Source organism: Alosa alosa, chromosome 2 (assembly GCF_017589495.1).
Source record: "Alosa alosa isolate M-15738 ecotype Scorff River chromosome 2, AALO_Geno_1.1, whole genome shotgun sequence".
In the NCBI taxonomy this organism is placed as follows: domain Eukaryota; kingdom Metazoa; phylum Chordata; class Actinopteri; order Clupeiformes; family Clupeidae; genus Alosa; species Alosa alosa.
In genome coordinates, this window is record NC_063190.1 from 36,215,017 (window position 1) to 36,222,516 (window position 7,500).

At 45.2% G+C, this 7,500-nt stretch overlaps 2 protein-coding genes across 2 annotated transcripts in view; both read right to left on the reverse strand.

Annotated features, from left to right (window-relative positions):
* Positions 1–7,500, reverse strand: part of zgc:77262 (uncharacterized protein LOC402952 homolog) — a 24,798-nt gene that overhangs the window by 16,171 nt on the left and 1,127 nt on the right. The window lies entirely within an intron of this gene.
* Positions 1–7,500, reverse strand: part of mark2a (MAP/microtubule affinity-regulating kinase 2a) — a 64,482-nt gene that overhangs the window by 7,865 nt on the left and 49,117 nt on the right.

Sequence of the window (7,500 nt, forward strand, 5' to 3'; positions counted from 1 at the left end):
CAAACTCTATTGCACCCCATGAGCACATCACCTGAGCTCCAAACTCTATTGCACCCCATGAGCACTCCACCTGAGCTCCAAACTCTATTGCACCCCATGAGCACATCACCTGAGCTCCAAACTCTATTGCACCCCATGAGCACATCACCTGAGCTCCAAACTCTATTGCACCCCATGAGCACATCACCTGAGCTCCAAAACTCTATTGCACCCCATGAGCAAAGCACATCACCTGAGCTCCAAACTCTATTGCACCCCATGAGCACATCACCTGAGCTCCAAACTCTATTGCACCCCATGAGCACATCATGGATTTACTGGCTACCGATTATATCTCGTGAACAAACTCTTGCATAAACTGTTGTTGCTCGAGGCTTTGGATTATCGGACTCTATAACCTTGATCGCCAAACTTTTCTGTCAAACGTTAACGCTAAACGCGTTAAGCCAGTATCAAGGGCTGCAAATAATACCGCCAAGGAAACGATATCTGGAAGAAGAAAGCATCAAATTCCTTCTAACGCCTCTCAAAACTAGTGACTCAATATAAAAGTGAGATCTTCAGATTACTTACCCGCTACCTGTGTTCGAAGTTATCAAGAACTGCACGATATCGCTGTTGCTAGCCAACTAGCAAACAAACGCTTAAAAACAAGTTGACACCGGGCGAAGCCCTCGCCGCTACACGATGCCTCCCTCAGCTGTGCACCAGGCTGCGACTCATGCGTCCTTCTCAGCTAAAAAGATAGTGGAACTCGGCCAGAATAGCGACCACTCCATCAGATTGAGAAGGATGAACAGTTCCTCGACACCTTTCTCTCCGTAATAACGCTACTCCTCTTACACATACAAATGCCAGATGCCCTGATTTCACTCTGTCCTCCAATACTTTAACCATGCCATGCACTAATGCAACTTCTGTCCCTGTTGCCTCCCCCCGCCTCTGCTGAGAACCAAGCCTGCTCTGCTGGCCAGCTCCACTCCACACCAGCCTGAGCCATGGCGAGAAGCAAGCATCACAAGCACGCAGACGGTCCGACGGCACTCAGGCCCAGCCCAACCTATAATGACTGGAAAATCGCTATGCCATTCTGACCGAGGATGAGGAGCCCCTCCAGCCCCGAGACAACCATCCTGGTCCCTCCTCAAAGTCGGCGCCCCGACCCCCTCCCCGACTCCTCATCAACCTCCACCCTGGTCATCGGGCAGTTCCATGGTTAGAGACCTCTGCATTCCCCATCATGTAAGGGTCCCTCCAAGGTCTACTGCTTCCCTGGTGCCAAGGTCCTTGACATCCAGCAGAAACTCCCAAGCATCCTGGCCCGGGCCACACCAAGGTCAACAACATCATCGCATTACGGGGCAATAACGACATCAGAGATAAGCAGTCAGTAGCACTGCAGGAAAAAACACAAAACTCTCATCACCACTCTGATGGGCACAGAAAAACGCTTTGTCATCTCTGGGCCTCTCCTACCTACAGAAAAAAAGGTGCTGAGAGATGGTCCAGACTGTTCGATCTCCACACCTGGCCCAAACGCTTACTGCGCTTCCCTAAGCATCCCCTATGTCAACAACTGGGGCTTGTTCTGGGAGAGGCCCAGTATGCTGAAGCGTGATGGTCTCCACCCCCAAACCAACATGGAGCCAGGCTACTCTCTGATAAACATAGCCCCACACTGAGACATTGACATTCTGTAGAAAATATTACAGATTCACGCCCCCAGGTATTGATTCAATGGCATTATACATGGGATGGGTCTGAGAATGTTTTCTGCAGGGTAACATACAATACTACTACACATAGATCGCTGTGTCATGCAATAGCATGACTTATGCTTATAGTTCTATTCCAACGCTGATTTCTACCCAACGTATAGTAAAAAAGAAAAGACAAATTTAAAACTAGAAACCCAACAAATATTCTTTCCATACCTCAGCATATTCTCCCAAAAAGCCAGAGGCATTTTCAGCTAACATGGGTTTACTAAATATAGGTGCACTTACTACCAAAAAACCTTTTTGCAATCAATGATTTTATTAGTGAAAAAAATTGATTTTCTGTTTCTTGTTGAAAACCTGGTTGACTTGCAGACAGCTTAAGCTGTTCTTTGTTGGAGACTTGTCCCCAAATTATAATTTCTTTCCACTCAATTAGACAAGGCAAACGAGGTGGTGGAATTGCCTCCATTCTTCTCAAACAAATATAGTTGCACACTCCAGTCAACTTTCTGCATGCACCTTCCTTGAGAGAGTATTGCCCCACTCTGAAGGCTGACCCAGTTGTACTTCTATTAACCTTATACCGCCTCCTAAACTATGGACTGGCTTTTCTCAACCAGTTTTCTGAACTTATGTCGCCATCATCACTAGCTATGATCGGATAATTGTAAATGGCTTAATTTCAATATTCATGTCAATAAGACAACTGATGCTAAAGCCAGTAAAGTTCCTTAATGTGTTGGACAGTTTAGAGCTAAAGCAGCATGTTACAGGACCCACCCACAACCTTGGCAACACCTCGATCTAGTCATTTCCAGAGGGATAGAAGTCACAGACTTATCAGTAAATGATATAAATATGTCTGATCATCATTGTGTATCTTTTAATATTGTACTACATACTCCAAAAAATTCATCCCAAATTGCAATCAAATCATGAATTTGGACATTAGAGCAGAACAGCAGTTCATAGCTTTATAGACTCCATAAATTTAGATATTTTACATCATCCCATTGATCAAATGGTAGAGGCTCTTAATCAGAATTAGGCGCTTCTGCTTGACAGAGTGGCACCCTTAAAGACTAAAAAAAGGCCCTGTAGCAAACTGACACCTTGATGAACGAAAAATATCCATGATCTAAAAAAGATCATGTAGAAAGCTGAGAGAACATGGAGAAAAAAACTAAGTTACAGGTTCACCGTACATTCTAAAAAAAGAAACAAAAAAATTGCAAATTATAATAGAGCTATTCGAATGAGAGGAGGAACCACTTTCTAAGGTAATTGCTGAAAACAGTAGAAACTCTAGGGTGTTGTTCTCACCATTGATAGGCTATTGCATCAAACACCTTTTGACACACTCAGTCAGGCATCCTCTAAGATGCTAAGAATTTGCAGACTTCTTCAAAAACAAAGTCATTTCATAAGGGGAGGCTATTGGTAACACAAGTAATATGTTTGATAGTACACCCAAAAAACAGCCCCCAAAAATTAAGGTCCTTTAGCACTATTACTCAATCTGAGCTTGGTAAAATTATAACTCAAACTGGTTTCAACATGTGTTTTAGATCCAATCCCTACTACATTCCTCAAAAGTATATGAAGGCTTAGCTCCCTTTTTTCTCAAGGTAATAAATACCTCTATTAGAAACAGGGTATATTTCCAACTGCTTTTAAAACCGCTGTTGTGAAACCTTACTTAAAAGTCAAACCCTGACCATACCAATCTGAGCAACTACAGGCCTATATCAAATCTATCGCTTTTTGAGCAAAAGTACTTGAAAAAGTTGTTTGCAATCAGTTAAATACCTTCCTCAACGAAAACAGTATCCTTGAAAAATTCCAATCAGGTTTTAGATCAAATCACAGCACAGAAAACGCTCTAGTAAAGATAGTCAATGATTCAGACTAGCAAGCACTCAAACAAAGTCTCAATCCTTATTCTTCTGGATTTGAGGCGTTATTTGACACCATTGGATCATAGCATCCTAATTCACCGCCTTTGCAAAGTGGGTGGGGTTCTCTGATAATGCTCTAAACTGGTTTCAAACCTACATTACTGGCAGAGATTTTATATCAGTCTAGGAGATCATGTATCTGAAAACATGACTTGCCTTTTGGTGTGGCCCAGGAGCTGCCTTGGTCCCCTGGTTATTTTCTATATATATGTCCCCATTGGGAAACGCCATAAGTCAGCATAATGTAAACTTCCACAGCTACAGATGATACCCAATTGTATTCTTTCTGTGGAGCCAACTAACCTTAGATGGCCTTTTGCCCCTCACTGCATGCCTAACCTCCATTAATCAGTGGATGAGCAAAAACTTTGAAACCAAATGATGACAAAACAGGTGAGGTACTTCTGGTTGGACCAAAACTAAAGCTTTGAGATATTTACTCTTAGTAATCTGGGGGAACTTGGCACACCAGGTCAAAACCAAAAGTAACAAGCCTCGTGTCATCTTAGATGCAGAGTTAAGTTTTAAGCCCCATATCAGTAAAGTTACTCAGACAGCTCTTATTTCCACTTTGAGAAACATTGCCAAAAGGCCCTTTTAACTCAACAAGATGCAGAAAAGCTAATTCACGCCTTTATCACTAGCAGGTTAGGACTTACTGCAATGCACCCTTTCACTGGTCTTCCTCCCAAAAACATCTAAAAGAAATTAAGGACTCATACAGAACTCTGGCTAGATCTTTTAACTAAGACTAAGAAGAGAGAACACATCACCCCTGTGTTGGCTGAACTGCACTGGCTCCTATTTCTATAGAATTGATTTTAAGGTTATGTTAATTACTTACAAAGCTCTGAATGGCATAGCACCTTCATATATCTCTGAGCTTTTAATATCTTATCAACCACAAAGGAAACTTAGATCATCCAATTCTAATCTTTTAATCGCACTCCAAAAAAAGTGCTCCACAAACAAAGTGGAGAAGCTGCGCTTATCCATTATGCCCCTTAAACCATGGAACACCCCTGCTCCTGTACATCAAGCAGGCGAAGTTCAGTAAATATTTTAAAAAAGATCTGAAAACATACCTGTACAGGAAAGCTTTTAGTTAACTCATCTTATCCCAGACTACATTTTCAGATTATTCTACATCTGCTACTATTGAGGGCGAGCCAGCCAGAAGCCGGATGGCTCCCCATTAAGTCAGGTTCTGCTCAAGGTTTCTTCCTGGAATATGGGAGTTTTTTCCTTGCCACAGTTGCCATATGGCGGTTTGTGGGGGGGTAAGAGGGTTAAGGCTGCCAGTCTTATGACGCCATTTTCTATATTTTGATATGTTGCTGAGTATAACATAAAACAGCAAAGAAAAGTGGATTGATAATGACTGACTGACTATTATTGTGTTACATGTTTCAAATGTAAAGCACTTTGAGCTGCATTCTGTGTATGAAAGGTGCTATACAAATAAAAGCTTTATTATTATTATTATTATTACATATCAATTCGAGCTCCAAACTCTATTGCACCCCATGAGCACATCACCTGAGCTGCTCTAAGGGGAACAATCCCTCTGGATTAGAGCAGCAGCTAAATGAAAAATAAATAAACAAATAGAAGACAAATAAATAAACAAATAGAAGACAAATAAGTAAACAACTACGAGACCAATAAATAAACAACTAGAGGGCACAGCAGGCGGCTGCCTGGGCACATCCCCTGGAAACCGCTCTGCGGAAAACACCCTGTTGTCACGACAAGCGCCACAGAGGCCGCGGCCTTGCCTGGCACACGCGTGGGCGCGACCGCGACCGCAGTCCTGCTCATGCCACGCCGTGCCAGCCTAACGCTGTGCCACCACAGGAGAGCGGGCATCCATGCCAGGGCACACTTCCCCTGGAGATGAACCAAAGCTGATGGTGAAGAGAGGAGCCAGGCGGCCATGTTGGCACTGAGCTTCAGACGGGAGTCCGAGCCAGCGCCGAGATCCACAGCCATGATGCGTGTAACAACTCAACTGACCCCTCTTATCTGCTGGGTGGACGGATGGGCAGATGCGTAGGGATATTTAGCAAATAGTATCGTCAAAGGTCAGGCCACAGGTCACTGGAATGTCAGATGGCCTGGGCAGACTATATGGGTTGATACAGGGTTGGGGGCAGAGCACTAGATTACTGGCTAAATGGCCAGGTCTGGAATTAAGGGAAGATTAGTGAATAAGAGTGAGTGGAGGCTACATGGGCATTAGTGTATGTACTATGTGTGTGTGTGTGTGTGTGTGATTGTACATGTGAGAATCTGAACGTGCATGAGTGTGCTTGAGTCTGCTTGAGAGAGTGTGTGTGTGTGTGCTTGTGTGTGTGTGTGTGTGTGTGTGTGTGTGTGTGTGTGTGTGTGTGTGTGTGTGTGTGTGTGTGTGTAGTGAATGAGTCACGCATTCTGTGCGCAGCGTGGTGCAGTGGGTTCTGAGAGGGACTTCACAAACAGAGAGACCGACAGCAGCAACACCAACACAGAACAGAGAGAGAGAGAGAGAGAGAGAGAGAGAGGGGGGGGAGAGAGAGAGAGAGAGAGAGAGAGAGAGAGAGAGAGAGAGAGAGGGAGGAGAGAGAGAGAGAGAGAGAGAGAGAGAGAGAGAGAGAGGGGGGGAGAGAGAGAGAGAGAGAGAGAGAGACCAGAGCAGCTATTGAGAAGCGGTGTGGTGAGTTGAGGGCTGCAGTAAAAGAGCTTCTGCTTCTGCTTCCTCATAGAGGAAAGGAGGCCATTACTGCACTAAATATATTACATCAGCACAACAACATTCAATAGCATCGGAGCAATCACTAATAACACATAGGAACATCAATCACAGCATATATTACATGAGAACTACACATGTGAAGGAAGTATGGATGTGAAGGAGTATGCATGTGTGTGAGAGTGTGTGTGTGTGTGTGTTCCTGTGAGGTTGTGTGAGTGTAGTTCTGTAGATGTCTGAGTGAGTGTTGTTAAGTCTCTGCAGTGTGTGTGTGTGTGTGTGTGTGTGTGTGTGTGTGTGTGTGTGTGTGTGTCCACTGCACTGAAGCCTCGGGCTGCAAGGAGCAGGAGCAGGAGCTGGCAGAGGGGGCAGAGGAGGCAGAGGGGGCAGAGGAGGCAGAGGAGGCAGCCTTTAACACGTGCCTTTGGGTCGGGGGAAGTGCGTGCGTGTGCAAGAACGAGAGAAGCGTGCGTTGAAGAGGATCTCGGACATTGATGCAAATGTTCTGATATGTTCACTGAGTATGAAAGACTAATGATCCCTCAGCTACCACCATCATCTCTCCCATCAATCTCCATCACCATGACGACCCCAATCCTGTCTACTCTATAGACCTCCTGCTGCCATCCCAGTGGGTCCCAGCATAAGACATGCAGACAAGTCAGCCGAGTTCGGCCCGTACACGCCCTCATCTGGCCGTTACCATCATCCGTCTAGCACGGCCCCTCATCTGGCCCAATTACGGCTCTCACCTGGCCCAGTTACGGTTTCTCATCTGCCCAAAGTTACTGCTTTCATCTGGCCTCACCTGGCCCAGTTACGGCTCTCATCTGGCCCAGTTACGGCTTTCATCTGGCCCTCATCTGGCCCGGTTTCGGCTCTCATCTGGCCCAGTTACGGGCCTGCACTGCGGCCCCACCACGCCTGTATCTCCACCTCATCCCTGCCCCATGAGCCTTTGCTTATCAAGCTTTTTCCCTCTCTCTCTCACACACACACAGGCACACACACACACAGGCACACACACACAGGCACACACACACACACATTACAGCGTTTGCTTATCCCTATCTCTCTCACACACACACAC